Genomic DNA, 20,021 nt, shown 5'->3' with positions numbered 1-20,021 from the left:
ACTCATACTTAGCTCCTACATTTTCTTTTGTCAGCCCCCAGAACACTCTCATCAACTGTTATTCTCTGAACTCCCTGCTGCTTATCACCCACTAGCATTAGCAAGGAATAGCCGGGGTATTTATTTAGAATCAGAATAGACAACATCTTGTATATATGAAAGAGATCTAATGTATTCCAACTATCGTTTAAATTCCCTGGAGAACAGTGCTATCGGTATTAATTCATGTTCCTTTCTGTGAGCTGAGAAGGGAGGAGCAGAAACCAGAGTGGATGAATAAAATGAAAGCAGGATGGGATAAATGGATGATATTAAGCATAGGTGCTGGAACTAGGAGTACAGGGGGTGCTGCCACACCCCCTGGACTGAAGTAGTAACAACCACCGAAATACACGCTTTCCGCCTTCAGCACCCCCCACTATAAAAAACTGTTCCAGCACCACTGAAGTTTAAGTGAACAATTTAGGCTGAGATTTATTAGCCCGAGGAATAATCTGCCAAGAAAAGTGACAGAAGTCCCATTGCTTGGTGCATTTCAAGTTAAACTGGAAAAAACACCAGTCATAATAACAGCAAAGAACAATAACTTGTAACAGTCCTACAGTGGCAGAGGATAGATCAAATAACTTAACAGATCTCTTCCCTCCCCAGTTATAGGCGAACCTGGTAGGCAATCTTAACTATAGGTGTTGCTAACATTTTCCCTTATATAAAACCTATATTGGACAGCAAATGGTCTCTTGTAGATTTATGGTTTGATTAGATTGTTTTAAAATATAAAAATAGATCTCCTAACAGAAGCAGGGAAAACACAAACAATGTTGCTAAAACATTTCCAATTCATCACCAACTTCTTCAGACATGTCATTACCCCTCACCTACTCCAGGCAAATATTTACAATAGCTGTTGAGAGGTCTCCAGTTAAGAAGACTGTCACAATATTAGCCTTTATCTTATCCCCAAACAAGCTGAAAGAACAACATACAGTAAAGCTTTATTTTGCTGACAACAGAATCGCACACAGCAATTCTGAGATATTCTAGGGGTCACAACTGGATCAAGTAGGTAAAGCAATGCCTATTCCATCCCCATTATAACAAATGTGGATGTGTTTGATTTAGGGCCATAAAAGTTATTTTGAGGAAAGAGAAATTGACACAGATTTAAAAACTAACAACAGGACTGATTCTTTGTTTTTTTTAAGGAGGAAAAAAATCCCATGTACCTGGGCTACGGCCCAGCAAAATTCAGGGTTTGCATCTGGGGATATTTATCTTCAAGTAAAGGTTTTAGAAGCCCCTGAACCTACAGCACCGTCTGCACACTCAGTTGTGTCGAGCTGGGATTCGATTTTACTCTAAGTATCTCTCTGGCCCATTCCAAACCTTAGTTGTAAAGCATTAGGAGTCTCAGTCATGGACCAGGAACTCATTGTGCTGCACTCTACACACAAGAGACAGTCCCTGCCCCAAGGAGCTTACAAGAGGAAAAGTGCAATAAGTGCCAAGTATCATTACTTTATTTCTCTGAGCAGCCCATAAACCCTTTCTATATTCTATTCAAAGAAAGCATGCCAGACAAGCTTCCAGGCTGGGAGAACAGTCAGCTTGTACTTAATTCACTTTTTTTTTAAAAAACACAGTAATTATCAACAAGTGGACCCCCCTACAATAATTTAATTGCTCAACGTACCATCCTCCAGAAAAAATGGTTCTCAACCACGGGTACATGTACCCTGGGGGCATACAGGGGTCCTCTGGGGGTACATAAACTCATCTAGATATTTGCCTAATTTTACAACAGGCTATATAAAAAGCACAAGTGAAGTCATTACAAACTAAAATTTCATACGAGTTGTTTATACTGCTCTATATACTATATACTGAATTGTAAGTACAATATTTATGTTCCAATTGATTTTATAATTGTCTGGTAAAAATGAGAAAGTTGGCAATTTTGCAGTAATAGTGTGCTGGAACACTTTTGTATTTTTATGTCTGATTTTGTAAGCAAGTCGTTTTTAAGTGAGGTGAAATTTGGGGGTACGGAAGAGAAATGAGACTCCTGAAAGAGATACAGTAGCCTGGAAAGTTTGAGAGCCAGTGCCGCAGAATGAAACGGTTCCAGCACAGGCTGCAGTTATGGTCAGACCTTCTAAGAACAAGTAGTACACTTCTGCAACATTCTTTGGCAGCAACTCCACAAACCCCATTGCTGCACCTTTGCCCACAGTGCAACTGAGGATACTCCTACCACTCTCTCAACTATTTGTTTCTAAGGTGGAGGAAATTCAATGCCACTTTCTAAATTAGGCACGTCTTTAAGAGAGTGGCAAGTAAAGCAATGGGATGACTCAGGATCCCGCTGAAGAGAAGGGCCATTTGGGATCTGGAGTTTACACCACAGCTTTCCCAGTGATGGAAATATTTAAAGCTGATGGTCCCTCCCTCTCTGCACTACCCCTTCAAAACATCCTGCAGCTGCTCATTGTTACATTAGCTTATCTATGCAAACAACATGCAGCTCAGCAATTCCTTTTCATTAGATCAGGATGCTGCAGCATGTGGGACAAATTGGGGACCCAAAAATCCCTGGACATTTGGTTAAACCTTGATCAGTGTGTGTCTACATAGCACATGCACCTGTACATTATTTCATTATTTGAACAGACCCTCTCGCACGTGAACCTTCATGTCAGCAGGGTAACCTCACAACAGCAAAACGTGCAGATTAGACAGACTCTTACTCAACAAATACAGCATCAGCAACCAGAGATGGACAACACAAAGCACAGAGCAAACCCAGAGAAGAATGACTGTGCAATCAACATCAAAGAGGAGAGACTGAGTCACTACCTGCTCCAGTGTTCAAAACACAAAGGTGTGCAAGGAAAACACTTCTTCAAGCTACCAGAAAGGAATCAAATTTCCCTTAAAAAGGAGGAAGAGCACTGGATGTAAGACAGGGAGAAAGGGAACAGACAGAAGGAATAGCATCACCCTATCTAGCAGCCTGCCACCAAATCAGGAACGGATATTAAAGGCCCAGGGTTTCAAATTCCAAACACACTGCAAAACCGTAGCCTGGGCAGATGCTTCCTGTATTGTTTCTACCTCTGACAGAGACAAAATTCCTCTGTCCTCACTACGCTCTGGCAATGTTCATATAGTTGGTCCCCTCAGGAGTATTTTGAATTGCAGTTTATAGTGGAGTATGCAGTGCTGCCCTCTCTTCTCTGTGCAGCACGGTCACCTTGGACTGCTGTCAAAGGGGCAACACTGTGAATAAAGTCCAGACAATGGAGGAGGGGGGGAAACGACACAACTTTGTCGGTTCAAAGGGTGATCATCAGATGGCTTTGATTACTGCTGAGGCAAGTGAAGCAGCTGGCTTGGCAGCTCCTTGCTGTACAGCCATTTCTGGAAGGCCTGCAGCAAACACAAGCAGATGCCTCCCAAATACTAACGCTTGATGTAGCACTGCCCAAAAGGACGCTCCTGCGTGAACAAATCCACATGGGAAATGAAAGAGGCAATGCTCCCTGCCTTTGGGGCTCAGTGATTTGAGCGTTAGCCTGCTAAACCCAGGGTTGTGAGTTCAAACCTTGAGGGGGCCATTTAGGGCAAAAATCTGTCTGGGGATTGGTCCTGCTTTGAGCAGGGGGTTGGACTAGATAACCTCCTGAGCTCCCTTCCAACCCTGATATTCTATACACCTATGTATTTACATTTTTCTGCAAGGACAATGCTTGTGTGGACATGGGAGAGACACAGGCCAGCCTATTAAAAAAGTCTCAACTCAGCTTCTGAAAACCTTCTCTCTCCGGGATGGCATAACCGACTCCAAGTCCCTTTGCAATATAACTCAACTGCAGTAACTGAGTCAGCTGGAGAGGACTACTTCCTCCTCCTTCATCACGGGTTGCAAGTCTTTTCACTGTGCTGAGTCCTGGTCTGGAGGGCATGAGAACTGAGCTCAGTCCTGAAATCCAGTCCCCACAGAGGACGGCACCTAGGGGGTGCCACCAGGAGTCAGCAAGAAAGTTTTTATTATGTGCGGAAGGGCATACCCAGACTCAAGCGAACTCTGCCAATAATAATTCTAGGGAAAGAGGGAACTGATTGATACGTCATTCATATACTAAGTCACCATGCTTTTTTATTTGGTTTAATCTATGCAATTTCACAGGTTTAATAAAGTTCCGTTCCCTTTGCTGGGGGAGATCATGTTCTCCCTGCTGAGATATCAGAGTATAAATACAAAACTGAGGCAGTTGTCACATTAAAAAGGCAGCCTTTGTTTTGAACTGACTGTCTGACTCAGCACAATTCTAGCTAATAGCTCCAAGACTGATAACAGGAGACAGGTCGAAAACTACCATTTCCCACTGCAGGCCATGAATCCTGACGGATTTTTATTGCTAGTGGAGCTCACAGATAGATGATTCCAAGAGGCATTTTGTACAGAAAATCCTTCTTTGTGGCTCAGTACATCTCCTAGCCTAGAAAGTGCTGCCTGCATAATAGCTCCTAAGAGACTTGGGGGAAGGACAACAGAGAAGGAGCAGGGACAAATGTACCCCTTATTTTTACAGCATCTGGGCTGGGTTCTCTTCACCCAGATTCCCCTGAAAGAAAACGCTGCAGCTCCTGTCCCTGTCAGTCAGTTAAGGTACCACTTGACTTGGCTGCCTGTCCCCCTCGGTCTTTGAGCACTTTGAAAATGGAGTAAAATTGGCAGCAAAACACAGCAGGCGTCTATGCCACTGTAATTTGTGACAAAAACTTAAGAGTTCTGACTTTGGCTGTACCACCAACTCACTGGGTGGCCTTGGGCTACTCACTTAGGCTCCTAAATCCCTTATAAATCAGGCCTTAATTCATACATATCTTAAAAAACATGGGCCAGAGTGACTCTGGATCGGAGTTTCCCCATCTGTTAAGATGGGAATGATAGTGCTTAGTGAGGGGTGGCCAGTCTGAGCCTGAGAAGGAGCCAGAATTTACCAATGTACATTGCCAAAGAGCCACAGTAATACATTAGCAGCCTCACATCAGCTCTCCTCCCCTCCGGCTCCCAGTGCCTCCTGGCCACTGGCAGCCCTGCCGATCAACGCCTCCCCCTCCCTCCCGATCACCTGTTTCGCGGTGTGCAGGAGGCTTTGGGGGGGCGGGGAGGCGAGGGCATGGCAGGCTCAGGGAGGGGGTGGGAAGGTGTGGAGTGGGGGCAGGGCCTATGGCAGAGCCAGGGGTTGAGCAGTGAGCACCCCTCAGCACATTGGAAAGTGGGCGCCTGTAGCTCCAACCCTGGAGTCGGTGCCTGTACAAGGCTCTGCATATTAACTTCTGAAGAGCCGCATGTGGCTCCAGAGCCATAGGCTGGCCACCCCGGCTTAGCGGCTACTTGCGATCACTGCCCCAGCTGGCTATGAATTGCTAACTATGTATCATTTGGGTTATTCTGCCTCTTTCTACCACCCTCTGTTTGCTTATCTCATCCACTCTTATGTCTTCACTTTTACATTGTAAGCGGTTAGTTTCTCTATAACATAAGAAATGCCATACTGGCTCAGAACAATAGTCCAGATTGCCCCGTATTCTGTCTCCGACAGTGTCCAATACCACAGCTTCAGGGGGAGTGTACAGAACAGCGCAATTTTGGAGAGATCCACCCGTCTTCCCCTCCCAACTACTGGCAGCCAGAGGTTTAGGGTCACCCAGAGCAAGGGTTTACATCCCTAACCATTAACAGACCTATCCTCATGAACTTATCCAGTTCTTTTTTTAACCCAGTTACAGTTTTGGTTATCATAACATCCCATGGCAATGAGTTCCACAGATTAATTTTGTCCTATGTAAAAAAGTACTTCCTCTTGTTTGTAATTAAACCTGCTGCCTAGTAATTTCATCAGGTGACCCCTGGCTTTGTATTGTGGGAAAGGGTAAATAAACACTTTTCTATTCACTTTCTCCATACCATTCAAGATTTTATAGACCTCAATCATATCCTCCTTTAGTCATCTCTTTTCTAAGCTGAACAGCCCTAATCTTTTTAGTCTCTGTTCCATATCCTTGATCGTCTTTGTTGTCCTTCTCTGATCCTTTTCCAATTCCACTATATCCTTTTTGAGATGGGATGACCAAACCTGGACACACATTCAAGGTGTGGCGGTTCCATGGTTTTATACAGTTGGCATTATGTTTTCTGTCTTATTTTCTATCCCTTTCCTAATCGTTCTTAACATTTTGTTATCCTTTTCGACCACTGCTGTGCAGTGAGCTAAAGTTTTCAGAGAATTATCTGTGACGAGATCTCTTTCTTGAGTGCTCACAGCTAATTCAGAACCCATCCTTACATATGTATAGCTGGGAATATTTCTTCCCATGTGCACTACTTTGCGCTTATAATTGAATTTCATCTGCCTTTTTGTTGTGCAGTCTCCTAGTTTTGTGAGATCCCTCTGTACCTCTTTGCAATCAGCTTTGGACTTAAACTACCTTGAATGATTTTGTATCATCTGCAAACTTTGTCACTTCACTGTTCACTCCCTTTTCCAGAGCATTTATGAATATGTTGAACAGTACTGGTGCCTGTACAGATCCTTGTGGAACCCCGCTGTTTACCCTTTGTTTCCTGACATGTAATCAATTACTGATCCATGAGAGGACCTTCCCTCTTACCCCCATGACCGCTTAGTTTTCTTAAGAGCCTTTGGTGAAGGATCTTCTCAAAGGCTTTCTGAAAGTCCAAGTACACTATATCCACTGGATCACCTTTCTCCACATCCTTGTTGACTCCCCTCAAGAATTCTAATGGATTGGTGAGGCATGACTTTTACTATGTCCCTGAAAGGCTCCTCTGTGTACCTCTCTGTCTCCCTTTGCTTCTCCAGTTCAGCCATTCTGGCTTCCACAGCCCATACTCAGTCTCTGAGGGCCGTGTGTTTGTACAACATCCGGTAGGTTGGCTCCAAGGCACTAGTGCAAAAGAAAGCGTTAAGTATTAGTATAATTATCTAACTACCTCAGCAAGTGTGTTGTGTGGTTGAGCTAATGTTTGTACAGCACTTTCAGACTGTGAAGTGTTGTTATTATGGAGAGAGAACTCTCTGTAGTTAAGTTGTGGCTAGTTTTTCATTAAAATCCATCTCTCTCTCTCTCTCTCTCTCACGCACACACACACACACACTTTAGCTTTCTAAATGTCACTGAAAGCCCTGGGACAGCTTTATATCTGCACACCCAACTTCAAAACACGGACAAATTTACACCTACAATTCTTATTCTTTAATATTTGTACTACCACAGCACCTAGGAGCTCTAGTCCTAGACCAGGATCCTATTACGCTAGGCACTGTACAAAGACAGAACAAAAAGGCAGCCCCTGCCATAAGATCCTTACAGTCAAAATTAACTGTAACACACAACGCACAACTACACAATCTCAAACTATCCTCCAGTCAATCCTCCCCTTACAATGCAGCAACATCAACATATTCTCTCATCATTACCCGGAATACACAAAGACCTATCCACCTCCCATCTCACCTTCCCAATAAAGTTTGCTGGAAGTTTAACTGCTATTTGAACTCTTCACAGCAGTAAGTCTTCTGTAGCTGTGGACAGCTGAAATCTCATGTTTCCTTATTATTTATTATTTTTACTGCAGCAGTGTCTAGCAGGCCTAGCCGTGACCAGGACCCCACTCTGCTAGAGGCTGTACAAACACAGACCCAGCAGACAGTCCCTGCCCAAAGCACTTCCTATCATACCTAAAGCACTCAATAGTACACACTTTTTACTATCCGTGGATTAACCAACAGAATTATATTTCAACAATCTATAGGTATTAAATGTCCCAAGGTACCAAGGAATTCAACATTTAAGATACCAATCGGTTAAGTCACTTATCACATGGATGAAGGAAGAGGATAATGGGCAGAGTTAAGGGCTATCTTAGCTCAGATACCTTAACTCTGCATTTTCATCTCTCTATTTGTTTTAACTTTCACCTTCCTTTTGAATTTCCTGGCTGCTGCTTTATATCCCATCATTTCAATGGGAGTTAGGTGCCTAGGCACTTTGAAAAACCCACTCAGCACCTATCTGCGTGTTTAGGGGCCTAAATACCTTTAAAAATCTGGCCCTCCGTGCCTCAGTTCCGCATCTGTAAAATGGGAATAATTGCCCTTCCATAGCTCACAAGGATGAAAACAGTAAAGAACAAAGTGCTCCAATACCATAGTAACGTGGGCCATGTAAGTACTTTAGATAGATGGAAAGACTCCCATTAACTACAATGCACTTTGGGGCAGTCTCTTAGATTGTAAACTTTTTGGGGCAGGTTTCTTACTATGGATATGGACAGCACTTAACACAATCTGTTATTTGTATTACTAGAGCACCTAGCCTTTGTTCTGGATCAGGACCCCATTGTGCTGGGCGTTGTACAAACACTAAACAAAAAAGATGTTCCCTGTCCCAAGGAAGCATGATCTCAACTGAGATCTTAACTCTAGGAGCTACCAGACACAAAGAGTAAATAATGATCGAGAAGCATTTTAAAAAATTAATTAAACTAGACCCCAAGAGCGCTCCTTGTTAAACAAGTGCATTGTCGGCTACAATAAACTCTTTCCCCAACATGGGACACTGCAATTTACTGTCCCCCAGCCCTTTGTTTACATTTCGTGCCATGAGTTCTAGACTACCCGAAGTCAATGCTCAAGTTAAGATTTCATGAGGCATGTTATTAAGTGAGTCTATGAAAGCCTAGGTACAGCCTGGCCACTCTGCGGTTTTATGTTATCCGAGACAAACATAGAAAACAAATCATCAGGCATCGAGAAAAGAGGCTTCCATTCTACGCTGTGATTTCCATTCTAGCAGTCATCCCCCCCATAGCACACACATAAAGCAGAGGAGTGTCATTAAAATTCCTCCTTCAGATCTCTGCAGCCAAGAAGGAGCTGGATTCCTAGAGGGACTGTGTGTGCTGGGACTTGGTACAAGCTCAGAAAAGCAATGGAGGGAATACCAGCCTTGTATTTTGTGGTCTGAATAAAACCACATATTATTGATTTATCACAGGATTTATGATTCCAATTAAATGGCTATGCTTGGACTGAGCGTATGTATTCAGCCATCCTGGAAGCTACATATTTGAAGCAAGCTCTGCAAATCTTAAATAGATACAAAGAGGGGAAAAATTTGGTTAATACCTATTAAATTACTCCAACGATGTTTAACGCAGAGTCAGCACCATCACCTAGACCTGCAGTGCCAGTGTGTGATGGGGGAAGGGAGGTGGTTCAGCAGGGGGAAAGGAAATAGGTCATCTCCTTTATTTGAAAGCAGACAGATGCAGTGGTCTAGAAGGATCCAACGGAGCATCACAATGAAGGACAAGCTACTCACACAGCACAATACACACCAGGGCTGGAAAAGACTTTGGTTTTAAAAAAGTAGGCAGGATTTATTTTTAAATGGGAGGCACCATGGGGGGAGGAGGGGAAACTGTTTCCAGAAAAGGTCTCTCTCCCTTCAACTGGCCCTCAGGAGGCAAAGTGGTTTTTGGCCGTGGCAAATCCTGGAAACAGGGGTGGGGTGATTGCTCTATGGGAGGGCAGGGCTGGACAGCATGCTGACATAATCCAGCTTGGTGAAGCAGTGACTGAAGTGGGGAGGGGAGGGACTGGCTTTCAGGGCTGGGCAGAGGGCAAAGAACAAAGCACTCCGCACACAGGGCAGCTCCTCCCCTGCCAGCCCACGGGGCTGAGGCACGCTCTGGCAGCCAAAGGAACGAAAGGCTTAACTTGGAGACTTCAGCTAAAACGTGCCTTCAGTCTGGGGGAGAGGCACCAACTCCTCCCCCTCCACCACTGCCTCCTCCATGCATGACCCAGCTGCAGCGTTCTAAGGAAGACACTGGAAAAGACAGGGATTGTAAACTAGGGGGCTGGCCCAGCAGCCAGGCAAGGAAAGCAAACTCCACGCCCCATCCTTTGTAAGGCCTCTTCCTCTTCCTTAGGGCGCTGTTAACGGGTTATTACAACCCTCACAAACAAGACACAAATGAAGTCGCTGGTCCTAATTGCCACAGAAATTGGTCCAATGAAAGATATTACCTCAGCCACCTTGTCTCGCTAACATCCTGGGACCCATGGGGCTACAACTACGCTGCATGCTAATCCCCACAGGCATTTCTGGCCTCTACCAGCAAAGGGGGCTGGGGGAACTCCCCTTTCCACTGCCCCCAGCTTCCTCTTCCTTATGTATACCACCCTGAAGAAGAGCCCTGAGTGGCTGGAAAGCTCATCTCTTTCACCAACAGAAGTTGATCCAATAAAAGATATTACCTCACCCACCTTGTCTCAGCCAAATGATGGTTAAGAGATCTCTTAACCCCTTCCAGACTGCAGCTTTACTTTACTAACAGCACCTAGTTCTTATACAAGATGTTTCATTTGTAGCTCTCAAAACAAAGGAGGTCTGGATCATTATCCTCATTTTACAGATGGGGAAACCGAGGTACGGAGAAATGAAATGACTTAATTCAGGTCACCCAGCAGGCCAGTGGCAAAGCTGGGAATAACCTAGGCCTACTGAGTCCCAATACAGTGCCCGATCCACTAGGGCATGCTTTTGTGGCAGTGATATTTTATACTTGTTAAATGCAAGTTGTATAAACCATGTCTGCAGATTTACCTGCCTCTCCCTTTATCTGTTAGTTTCCACACTTTTGAACGCATAGGGTTTGGTTTAAACTGTAACAATCCTTGGTGACACCCAACGTTTTCACCACGGCGGGGTTTTGATTGATTGGGTGACTTTGCTTTGAAGAGAACACACTGCAGCACTGTATTTGTTTTCTCCTAAGTATTGTGGGATGAAGCCTGCAGTGGTTGCTGAAGGCCTTAGCTGAGATCTGGGGGGAGTGCACCCCTCTGTACCTCATGAACTGTGCAAAGCCCAGATGTTCATTTCAGACAGCATACCCTAGGAACAGTGCCCCCCAGTGTATCTCCCTGCTGATTTTCTAAGGTCTACACGGATGTTTGTTTATTATGAGATAAAGAGGTGAGACAGGTTGAGCTTAAGGGTGAAGGAAGAAGCTGGGGAGAAGCAGCAGCAACAGTGGAGAAGAAAGAGGCCTTGAGAACCAAGGAAGAATCTGGGTTGTCTCTGCTCCCTGCCTCCTCGCATGCTTCCTAAACTCACCTACTCTCTGCTCCACAGCTTCCCCTTTGCCCTCATGCTCCCCCATTTCCTTCCTCTCTCAGAGTCTCCCAAACTGAGGTCTTGCAGCATGCTGGCTGCTTCCGTGGCACTGGTCTCCTCCTCATTTCCCGCTACTTCTACCGGTCCAGGCTCTACCAGAGCAAATGGATACAAGGAGGAGGAGCCTCTTCTAGGGGCCGCAGCTACATAACCAGGACCTGGAGGAGAGGACAGAGCAGCCACCTTCAAGCTCTGGAGCCAGCAGTGCAGCTGGAGCTGCCATCAGGAGAGTCATTTGCAGAACTCCATGGAAGGAGGAAACCTGGTACCACATGCAAGGCAGCAGGAAACTAAGCAGCAAGCAGAGAAAATATCAAGCAATAAGTATTCCCATACAGGGGGAGGAGGAGATCAACAGCAGAGCAACACCTACAGGGGCAGGGAGAGCGAGAGGAACAGAACAGATGGGAGGGAGAGGTGAAAATCCCCTTGTTCTATAACATGTATAGTAAACTTCAGCCTGGGAAGGGCCAGGCAGGCGGTGAGCTGTTTTCACTGCTCCTCATTGAGTGCATCTGAGTGCCCTGTCTTCTCTACCTTCCACCTGACCCACTTGTTTGTCTCATCCACCTGTTAGGTCTGGTCTTTTAGCTCTTAAGGACATAAATGGTGATTTTCTGGTTGTACAGCTCTGGGCACAATGGCGCCTAAGCTGGCTGAGGCCAGCAGGCACTGCCACATTATTAATTATTTGTCTTACCACAGCACTTGAGAGCCCTGATTGTGGATCTGGACCCCATCATGCCAGGCGTTGTACAAATACAGGCGTTGTACAAATACAGGCGTTGTACAAATACAGAACCAAAAGTTAGACCCTGCCCCAGAGAGCTTACTACCTAGGCACTACACACAGAAGAACAAGAAGAGATGGAGAAGGGAACTTTCTCCAGATAATCACATTAAATACGGACAGTCTAACAGTGCTGTAACACAAAGGCACTGCATGCACCCAAAGGGAGGTACTTTCAACAACCATGAACAGGTGGGTGATGTCCACTAGACAGACAATCCCTTTATGAATTGGTGCTCAGTGCTCTGAGACTGCGTGGGAACAGCAGCCCCAGAAAATTAGCATCCCTGTGGGCATTCTAAGGTCTGTATCAGCTAGTAGGTAACCTTTGCAGGGGCAGGAATAAATGCCCCGATGCCAGGTTTTTAAGACGCGTGAGGGCAGGGAAAGTGCAGTGGGGGGAGTGAAGAGGGAAGCAGGTGGAATCTGGGAAGTGTTCTAAAGCAAACAGATTTTATTTTCCCAAACATGTGTTTAATTTAAAAAGCCTGCCTGGATTTGAAAAATTGTCAGCCACTAAATAATCACAGGGCAGATGTATCACAAATAACTACACATCAGTATGGCTAGCGCTCAACCGCATGCACTGTGGTTTTCCAAGTCAACTAAAATAATGCTGGAGTGGATAACTGCAAGTGCTGCTTCAGGAGGGCTCTGGAATAATAGCCTCCTGAATCTTGGTGGAACTGACAGCCCAGACGCTGCTAATGGGCCTTTCAGCTCAACATGCCAAGTCCTTTTGAAGGTCATTCTCCCCTGGTGAATTAAAGCAGGGAACAGCAGGAGCCAATAAACCAGCATATAGGACAAGTATAACATGTTACCGTGCAGTTTAACCAGTACCACCCCGCACAGAACAACATGGAATACAGAACCTAAAGAACTAGAAGGTGGCTGGGAGTGGTTACTGTGCAGTTAAGAACTGGTGTAGCAGAGTAAAAATACAAAGTAGTCTTATTGGTTTGAAAGTACTTGCAGTTTGGGTTGCTTGCAGGTTAACCCAAGATGAAGAGGGGCTGGATGGAGCTAGAGGAAAAAAAAAAAACGACTTCATCTCTGTGTGGTGCTAACACTACTCATTTGTGTTACTGCAATTTTTCTGATCCGGTTAGTCACTGGAGTTAGTTAAAAAGCCATATTTGGTTTTCTGGATTTCAGGAGAAATAAGCAGAGGAATGACACGGGTCATATTCTTTCCTGTAAAATCACACCACTGAACAGTTATAGTTACTGCTAAAGAATCCTTCTAATCCAGGGTTTCACAACTGAGCCCCCTCAAGAGAAATGAACAGAATCACGACCTCCCTGCATCCCAGCTTTGTGTTGTTAAAAGCCTACACGCCTGAATTTCTACACACACCCACAACAGTCTTCACACACCCACTTCCCTCAGGAAATGAGGATGTAGAGCTTCTTAACAGGACACTTCCTCTCTTTTCTGATATGCTTTGATGAGCAGAGATATAGTCAGAAGTACCGACATTTAAAATACCATCCCTGGCATCTTAGTCAGCACCCATAAAACGGGCCCGTTCAACACCTCGCAGCTGTTTCAGGCTCTCTGAAAATTCAGGCAGGCTTTGTTGTATCCGTTACATTTGGGTCCATTTTGAACGTTTTCTTTAGAACCATAATGGGTAGAGACTTATTTAATAGAAGAAAAAAGGTCCGAGTTTCTAGAGGACAACTGAGAGACTGGCCATGCCCCACCCACAGCATGCCCTGAGCAGCAGGGTCTCCACTTTGGGGACCACTCCTTCACTAAACCAAACCAAGCCTTGCAGATGTGTGCAGCAGATTGAAACATATTTACAAACAATTATCTTGGGTATGTTTTTCGTGATAGTGCCGTCAGCACTAGTTCTAACAGTTCAGGGAGGGAAGCAGTGATCCACACAAACTGTAGCTAATCTTGATTTACACAAGCAGGTTTCAGATTATTACACAAAAACAGAGCTTTAATGATTGATATCAAGCTCTCCCAAAATGATAACTGCTTCTCTGTAAACATTGAAAAAGATTAGCAAAACAGCATTTAAAGGTTACCTCCTCACTTTAAAATAGAGTTGTGACTTTTTTGCTTCTAAATAATACAGAAATAAAGCCTGAGACATTGTTGGTTTTTTCCCTGCTTGTTTCTTATTTTAGCAGTTCAGGCCTTGTCAAACCATGGAAGATTCTTGAGCTACTGGGGACTTAGTGATATAATGACATTCCGAAAGACTGAAAGCTGAACCATTAGGAAGGAAATGATTTAAGTCAGGCTATTTAAACCAAGTGATGTGGCAATTTCTCCCATCACTTGGGGTTTTAAAATCAAGTAGTATCACTAAAAATATTCTATAGTTGAAACAGAAGTGATGGGTTTGATGCAGAAATTACTGGATGATGTTTGCTGGACTGCAGAAGGTCAGATTAGATCAGCATTTCTGAAATGCAGCCACTTGGCTGCTTGTGCCCACCAGGGGCCTCCTGGGCAGTGACTGCGGGGGGGAGGGAACCATTCACTCCTTCCATAGGGCCACCAGTAGGGGTTGGGCCCTGCCCCCCTCTGGAGTCACAAACACCAGAGGAGCAGGCCGCCTGTGTGAGTTCCCCCCTTTCCCAAGGGCAGTGGGGCTCGGGCTTCTGGCTTCAGCCTTGGGGCACTGGGTGGCAGCCTCCAGGCATGGGGCTTTGGGTTCTGGCTACAGGGCTTCGAGCTCCATCCCCCAGCCATGTGGCTTTGGGCTCTGGCCCGCATCACCCATGGCCCTCACTGCCTTCCTCAGCCCTACATTGCCCAGGCCCCCACTGCCTCCCTACCCACCTCTCCATTCAGAGCTTAATTTGTCCGCCAGTTTGCCAGGGCTGAGTAAGTTTGCTGTGAAAAGTGATATTAACAAACCTACAAATCCTAGTTTTCACATGAGCAGACTTAATTGCTAATAAGTCTAAAAAAACCAAAAACAAACCCAGCAACCAAAAAAACAAAAGAAACAAAAACAAAAAAGAAAAGAATGTGCAAAGCATCCTACTTTGTTATATTCTGTTCAGGTCCAGTAAAGAATAGAGACAACTGTCCACTATTTTTATTATTGAGTCTGAAAAAAAATCCTACATAAATAAATTACAATGATTTGGACATGGATATGTGCATATTTATTTGTTTTTCCTAAAGTTAATTAAGTATTTTAGGAAAAACTTTCAGAGCATTCTAAAGCCACCAAAACACTTCCTGTGGAAACTCCTGGATTAGATGATCACAACGGTACTGTCTGGCACTAAAAGCTTTGAATCTATGAAAAACTTTGTCTTCTGTGTATTTTTGCTAATAAACTTTTAACTTGGGTGCCTAATTAACACATGAGGGAAAGGATGCCTTTCCGAAGGCTTGTGAGAGCTCACAATACTCTCCTCTAGAGATTCCAAAGAGTCCTCCAGCAAGGCCATGGAACAGCACATTCCTGATATTCCTCCAATAGTCAAGCAGAAAAATACCCTCTCTTTGAGCCTTTTAATTTCAAGGGTTCTTTATATATCATACAGAAGCACAAAAAAAAGAGACAATTTTCAATAAACATCCTTTGCTCACTGCTTGCAAGACAACAACAAAACCCCACTAAAGCCAAGCAGTCCACAATGAAGGCAAGAACTTCATCCATGGCTCTCCCCAGTGGCAGTAAAAAAGCAAAGATAAACAAAAAACATTCCCAACCAGGTCCTGAAAACCTAGAGCAGAGGATAAACATCAGTCTAGCTGCCACAGAGGTGAATCCTATAGAAAACCTGAGAACTGTTCGGCAGCGGGTGTGCTACACCCACTGCTCATCACGCTGACCAATACTAGCCCATTGTTTCCTTATGCTCCTCAATCTCCCCCGTCCTCTCCCCTCTTGTATTTAGATTGTAAGCTCTTTGGGACAAGAACCACCATTTTGTTCTGCATTCATACAGCACCAGGGGATCCAGGCCCAGCACTAGGAGTTGCCACAATACAAATAATAATAAATAATAATAATAAATAATAAAGAAAGGTCCAGTAAAGACATACACGAGAAGTCCTAAAGAAACTGTCAACTAAAAAAAAATTCCCACATCGCACTGTCCAAATTTTTCTTAAACTTAGTTCTGTCATAAATTACATCTAAGATAATGAAATGAAGTATTTTACAGAAAAAAATAATTGTACTATAGTAGCATCGAGATTGGGGTCTCCCTGTTGGATTATCTATATCTCTTCAGCATGGGATGTCTACACCAGGGGTAGGCAAACCAAGTCACGCTGTCCCTTTACGTAAATTCTCCTCGCCCGGTTACATAATCTTTAAAACACATCAGCTGCTAAACTAATTTTTTAAAAATAACCTGAAACCATAGATCCCATTTGCCAAGCTTTCAAAGCAAAATGTTTGGAGCAGAATTATAAGCCCCTTAAAAAAAAAATCTGATCAGTTTAGCAGCGTGCGATAACTTATCACCTCACAGAAGTTAAAAAAGAATTTCCTAAAACCGCACAAGCCTCCATATTTTACCATAAAGCTTTCAGCTGAAGAACTGCTGCAATATTACAGACATAAATTACCAGATTAACAGCCTAGTTTCCCCAGTCTTTAAACCAGAGAAGAATTTAATCTACCATCTGCCTCCAAATTCATCAGCTAACTAGGCAAAGGGTACCTATGCTGTTCCATATTTAGAGCTCTCTCAAAGTGAATACTATGCTTTACACTTGTAGAAGACACGATCCATTGATTTCTAAGGACGATAGGTGAAATGCCGGCTCCATTCCTATAGCGTTAAGTCAAACAGACAAATGACACACATGGAAACATTTTTCTGTTAGTAGCATCCAACAAAGCAGCAACATCATCAGTTCCTGCTTCTTTTCCTCTCATATAAACACCAAAGATGGTACTACTTATAATTGCAACACTGAGACACTTAAATCTAATCCTCTCTTAATAACACAGGGGCGCAGTCTAATTGCTTCATTATTGTCAAAGAATACATAGTCCATTAATCTCTCTGACTCACTGCAAGAATCTGCTTCTGGAAAACTGACTTCCACTGTCTCCCTTTGCCAAAAAAACCACGAACACAAGAGCAGTAGTTTCCTGTGAGTCAAAAAAGGCTCCCCACTTCACAGGGACACACCATAATGTCAGAAGCACAAGAGGAAAGAGACTAATATTTAAAAGGATTCTCCCAAACCTTTTGCATTTATGGTAGGTAAGCCAGAAAGGCAGAAAACCATCAGTGTGACTGCCCAGGGGATTTAGGAGCACAGGTCCCCAAGGAAAGTCATTAAGATGCTTTTGAAAATCTTACTCATACATTTTCAAGTGTGAACACTGATTTTAGGTGCCCAACCAGAGACACTCTTCACCTGCATTTCCGAAGTGTTGAGCACCCCACTGTTCCCCACTGCAGTCACGCAAACATCATGTCATCCCAAATCAGTAGTCACTTTGGCCTCACTCACTAGCTAAATTCAGAAGTACAAACAATATGCCAGGAGTGTAACAGATTAAGTTTCTCAGCAGGATACTGAAAGGAAAGGCTCCTGGAGCTTACGTGATCAACTCGGCAAGTAGACAGGAAGTGGGTATGTGCGCAAAAAAAACAGTTTTGTAACAGTCCAGGGAGATCTGCAGAGATGCACTGCAGCAGCCACTTGTTCCTTTTTCAGTGTTGACTACAAGGAATCTCGATAACAAAGAGGACATTTGATAAAAGAGAAAAGTCAGGGCAAAATCATCAAAAAAACCCTTAAAAAATTAAAACAACTGAATATTCATCACACTAGATCCCTCTCCAAATCAGCTCTTAAAAGTACGCGTTCACAGAACAGGAAAACCATTACACGCTGGACATACAGACCAACCTGCTGAAACTGCCAGGAAAGCGCGCTAATCCAGGTGCAGAGCAACTCCCACCATGACGATCATTATAATGAGACAAAAAATTGTGTTCTTCTGATTAAAACAAAAATCCAGAGTTCTCCTCAGATAAGCAAGGGAGTACACGTTTTACAAGGCCAATCTAATTACAGTTCCCAACTCCAGCAGGAGTAATGCAATACCACTGTACTCTCTTGCAGCAGAGTAACTTCTGCCATAAGAACTCCAGGGGATAAGGCAATGGGCTGGGAGTCAGGAGACTCGGGTTCTATTATCTGATCTCCCACCAACCTGCTGTATCACCCTGGGCCAGCTGCTCCATATCTGTGCCTCAGTTTCCTAAACTGGGAAATGGGGCTAATGATTAGGGTTGTCAATTAATTGCCATTAACTCATGCAATTAACTCAAAAAAATGAATCACAATTCATTGCAGTTTTAATCAAACTGTTAAACAATAGAATACCAATTGAAATGTATTCAATATTTTTGGATTTTTTTCTACATTTTCAAATATATTGATTTCAATTACAACACAGAATACAAAGCGTATAGTGCTCACTTTATACAATTATTCTGATTACAAATATTTGCACTGTAAAAACGATAAACAAAAGAAATCGTATTTTTCAATTCACCTCATACAAGTACTGTAGTGCAAGCTCTTTGTAGTCAAAGTGCAATTTACAAATGTAGATTTTTTGTTACATAACTGCACTCAAAAACAAAACAGTGTAAAACTTCAGAGCCTACAAGTCCACTCAGTCTTACTTTTTTTTTAGCCAATCGCTAAGAGAAACAAGTTTGTTTACATTTACAGGAGATAATGCTGTCCGCTTCCTATTTACAATGTCTCCTGAAAGTGAGAACAGCCACTTGCTTGGCATTTTGTAGCTGGCATTGCAAGGTATTTACATTCCAGATATGCTAAACATTCGTATGGCTGTTCATGCTTCCGCCACCATTCCAGAGGACATGCTTCCATGCTGATGACTCTCGTTAAAAATATAATGCATTAATTAAATTTGTGACTGAACTCCTTGGGGGAGAACTGCATGTCCCCTGTTTTACCCACATTCTGCCATATATTTCATATTATAGCAGTCTTGGATGATGACCCATCACGTTGTTCATTTTAAGAACACCAAAGAAGGTACCAATGTGAGATTTCTAAAGATAGCTACAGCACTCAACCCAAGGTTTAAGAATCTGAAGTGCCTTCCAAAATCTGAGCAGGACGAGGTACGGAGCATGCTTTCAGAAGTCTTAAAAGTGCAACCTCTGATGCAGAACCTTCCGCTGATGGCACCTGACTCAGATAATGAAAAATTTATATTTTATAATTGGAGATATACCCATCTCCTAGAACTGGAAGGGACCTTGAAAGGTCATTGAGTCCAGCCCTGCCTCACTATCAGAACCAAGTTACTGATTTTTCCCAGATCCTAGTGGCCTCAAGGGCTGGAATCCAACAACCCTGGTTTCAGGCAGCCTGAACTGGCGTTGGTTGCACTGCTTTGGATCGTTATCTAACGAACTGTCATCACATGCATGCCGTTCCTGGAATGGTGTAAGCATTTGAAGGTAAGCAAAGAATCTTAGTATATTGGATGTAAATATTTGCGACACGCAGCAACATACAGTCCATAGAACACCTGTTCTCATTCAAGTGACATTGTAAACAAGAAGCAGACACATTCTTCCTTACAATGATAAACAAACTTGTTTGCCTGAGCAATTAGCTGTTCAAGAAGTAGGACTGAGTGCACTTTCTAGGCTCTAAAGTTTTACATTGTTTTATTTTCGACTGCAGGTGTGTTTGTTTTTCACATAATTCTGCATTTGTAAGTTCAACTGTCATGATAAAGAGACTGCACTACAGTACTTCCATTAGGTGAACTGAGAAATACTATTTATTTAGTTTTTTACAATGCAAATATTTGTAATAAAAATAAATATAAAGTGAGCACTATACACTTTGTATTCTGTGTTGTAATTGAAATCAAAATATTTGAAAATTTAGAAAACATCAAAAAATATTTAAATAAATGGTTTTCTATTATTAACAGCG

The 20,021-nt window shown here is 43.4% G+C and overlaps 1 protein-coding gene across 6 annotated transcripts in view; it reads right to left on the bottom strand.

Annotated features, from left to right (window-relative positions):
- The window catches only part of CTIF (cap binding complex dependent translation initiation factor), a 345,954-nt gene that overhangs the window by 311,833 nt on the left and 14,100 nt on the right, over window positions 1-20,021 (bottom strand). The window contains exon 2 of one of the 6 annotated variants that reach the window (XM_075066847.1): window positions 6,868-6,978. The exons of the other annotated variants lie outside the window; for them this stretch is intronic. The gene's annotated coding sequence lies outside the window, so the exon portion shown is untranslated. The remainder of the gene's footprint in view (window positions 1-6,867; window positions 6,979-20,021) is intronic. 6 annotated transcript variants of the gene reach the window in all.

The sequence above is a fragment of the Chelonoidis abingdonii genome, chromosome 6 (genome assembly GCF_003597395.2).
Source record: "Chelonoidis abingdonii isolate Lonesome George chromosome 6, CheloAbing_2.0, whole genome shotgun sequence".
Taxonomy (NCBI): domain Eukaryota; kingdom Metazoa; phylum Chordata; order Testudines; family Testudinidae; genus Chelonoidis; species Chelonoidis abingdonii.
Note: the sequence above shows the minus strand (reverse complement) of the source record. Positions and strands in the feature narration are given on the sequence as shown.